Genomic DNA, 3,548 nt, shown 5'->3' with positions numbered 1-3,548 from the left:
ACTTCCAATTCACCGTGTCACCGTTCGTGTTTTGGGTTCGACGGCTGTATTGCATACAGAGCCGCGTGGCCGTGCGTCAAGAGACAGAAGGATGAGCCCGACGATGCCGACCACGGGACGGACGGATGAGGTGTCACGGCGTGCGGGGCGTCACGGTGCAGTCGAACGTTCGGGTAGCAGGAGTGTCGCAGCCAGCCATCGATGGCCACCACGATGCGGTGGGCCTGCAGGGACGCTGCTTGTCTTGTCTCCACCCGCACTCGTGGCATGCGGCGGTCCGCGGGCGTGAACAGGTGGCGGGTGGCCTGCAACACGCACAAAGAGCCCCCAGTAAGGCATTCAACAAACTGTTTGGGTGAGTGCCGTCAGCACACACCTATTCAAGCTGGTACGGCAAACGACGGGGTGGGTACGGCCAGCACCATGCCCGACCGCCTTTGTCTCCACAGCGCTGATGTTTATATGCCACATCAGAGACTCATTTATGGCCGAGTCGACCTAGGGAAGGGCCCAAGACAGGTTCAGACATTTGCCGCTGTTTATTGGTTATGAGCGATAAATATAATCCAACTCGGGTCCCAGAATTCGTAGCGCAGCGCGCTAACCGCTACATCACCGCTCCCCACACGTACACACACACATGCAGATCAGCCCACCTCCTTGATTGGGCTGGGCATGAGGATGCCGCACAGCGGCCTCGAGTTCCGCTTGATGATGCCGACCACTTTGCCAGTGGGCCGACGCATCTTCCCACTTTCGGCTTTCAGCTGGAGACCAAAACAAAGGACAAACATCGTGTTGCGTAATCTAAGCAAGAGCGACGACAGCAGCAGCAGCAGCTGGGATAGCACCGGGAGATGACAACGCAAACTCAAATGAGCACTCACCACAGTAGCGTCTCTCTCACACACTGAAATAATGAATTAACTATTTTTTTTCCAACTCACTGCGTAACACAATACAATTTGGCTTGAAGGGGAAGGAGCAATCCAAAACAATAGCGCTTAACCTGCGGATGTGGTTTCATGCTGTGTCTCATCAATGTCAATAATGAGACTGACGCTTTGTTAAAATGACAAAAGATCACAGTGAGGAGTCCTCCGTAAATATTGATAAGTTAAAACAGTTCTGGCAATTGATAGAATCAACCGGAACACGCCCATCAGATACCACACGTTAAAAAAAAAACCGCGTAGGCTTTTGCGACCAATATTATCTACAACAAAGGTTACCCTCCCATCTAATTCACAATTTGATGCTTAATCTCTCGATTCTTTATGATTTCACTGATTGACATTTTCTCTTACCTGCTTAGCACATCAGTCACCCTATATGTGTTTAATGTTTACGTAACGTTTTGATAAGTATAACTGTGCAATGATCAGTCTATAAATAATCTGCCCAAGCCAACTTGCACTACATGCGATTTAATATCTAACACTTGTTTATGTTTGTGAAAAATTGTCGACTTTTCATAAACCACGGGTGTTTTCGTGCCAATTTCAATTAACTTCATTGCTGTACTTTATTATGTTTTGCATTTTGTCACTGTGGTATGTATGCATGTAGAACTTATTTTGCACCGTACACAGCCAATCATGCTAATCGGAGGTGCGCGGAAAGGACAACAATCTAAATACAAAAAGCAGTTCTAAAGAAATTACTTTTCAATATAGAGGCCACCCTGTGACCCAGCTCAGACCGTGGAAGCGACGCCGTGTTGAGCCTGGATATGCATAACAGGTGGTATAGGCTCTGTGCCAAAATGGCTGGCAGCAGAGCGCAGTACAGCAAAATGAACTGTTGTCCTGTCCTTCTATGCTCCTGATCTATGCCCCCCCCCTTCACCAACCCGCACCGAAGTATGGTCAAATAACCCCTACGTACATACAAAAAAAGAACGAAATGATTAGCACTCCTAACTTGATTTTGAAGTAATGTAAGGTAAAGTAATTTAATAAACGCAAAATCAAGCTAACAGCATCTCTAATGTGGATTGTTGTCTGGTCACACGGTGTTCATTATGTTTAAGGTCTCTCTTGAAGTGGTTGAGTCTTTGTTGTTATTCTTTGTTTAAACTATATTAAAACTATTTAAAAACTATAAACTATTTTAACTTTACCAGGTAAGGACCCTGAGAGCTACATAGCTCTTTTTAAGTGACCTGGCCACAAATGATCGTTCAATGAAGTATCTTATCACATTTGAAATTGATAGCAGCCAAATACTCTAAGTGCATGTCAGATTGTAACTGTGGAGGGAAAAGCCGGAGGACCTGGAGAAAAATCCATGCGACCACGGGGAGAGAGACACGCACACTGCAGGTGTCTGGGTTTGATTTTGGTTCAGCAGTGTTGACGCTCCACTCACCACATCCTCCTCATTCTCTTCTGCAACGTCCCCTGCGACGCCCTCATCGTGCAGGACCAGCGAGGAGGGGGCAACCCAGCACTCCTCGGGGAACATCTCCACGCACACGATGTCGTCGTGCATCGCGCGGTTTAAATGCTGCAGCCCCTGGATCAACACCTGCACGGAGACAAAAAAAGATCCCCCGTATAGCCTGAACAGACCGCTGGGCCAAGTGCTGTTAGAGAGCAGCATATACAGTAAAACCTTAGATTGCGAGTAACTTGGTCTGCGAGTGTTTTACAAGACGAGCAAAATTTTTAATGAATATGAATTTGATAAACGAGCGAGGGTCTTGCAATACGAGCAGCTTTGTACTGCCGAGCGTCACGTGATCACAACTGATATACGAGTGCTTTGATATACGAGTGCTTTGGATTACAAACACGTTTCCGGAACGAATTATGCTCGCAATCCAAGGTTTTACTGTACAAGAGTTTTAATACCACGAATAAACAATTTAAAATGTAGGACTATGAGCCCATCAATCTTCTGAAACCAATGTTTTTCAGTAACATATGTTCAAGCAGGGCGATTTCTGGACTGAGTTTTTTCTCCAACAAAGGGCCAATGTACCTAATTGTTATTTAACGTTACATTTTGGACGTGGAAATAGACCATTCATTTTGTTAACAAAGTAGTCACAACCATCATTAGACCTGCTTTGCCAGTACCAAAATATAATAGGGTTTTTCCCCTTTTTTCTGGCAACAAAACTGAAACCTTTTACAAGGAATCATGTGTGCATTAACCACAATACTTGTGGTCAAAATGCAAAGAAAAACACACTGATAATATTTGCAATATATGCGTATGCCTTTTGGCATCCTCTGGTCTCGCACCAATTGGGTCGAGGCTCAAAAGAAAGCCGTCCCTGGTGTGGACCAATCAGTCTCAAGGACAATGCATATATTATCATAGTGTGTTTAACATGTAGGCTTTCGCGACCAATATTATGCATAATGAAGGTTTTTGGGTTAGATCGCCTTATCATGGATTATCATAGTGTGTTTTTTGTTTGCATTTTGACCACAAGTATTGTGGTTAATGCACACATGATTCCTTGTAAAAGGTTTCAGTTTTGTTGCCAGAAAAAAAGGGAAAACCCCTATTATTAAAGTAGTCACAATAACGTATAT

At 44.9% G+C, this 3,548-nt stretch overlaps 1 pseudogene; it reads right to left on the bottom strand.

Annotated features, from left to right (window-relative positions):
* Positions 1-647: 647 nt before the first annotated feature.
* LOC142905575 (exosome complex exonuclease RRP44 pseudogene) lies at positions 648-2,526 on the bottom strand (annotated as a pseudogene).
* Between the last annotated feature and the right edge of the window lie 1,022 nt (positions 2,527-3,548).

Source organism: Petromyzon marinus, chromosome 55, assembly GCF_048934315.1.
Source record: "Petromyzon marinus isolate PM22_M1 ecotype Great Lakes invasive population chromosome 55, UKy_Petmar_22M1.pri1.0, whole genome shotgun sequence".
Lineage (NCBI taxonomy): Eukaryota > Metazoa > Chordata > Hyperoartia > Petromyzontiformes > Petromyzontidae > Petromyzon > Petromyzon marinus.
Note: the sequence above shows the minus strand (reverse complement) of the source record. Positions and strands in the feature narration are given on the sequence as shown.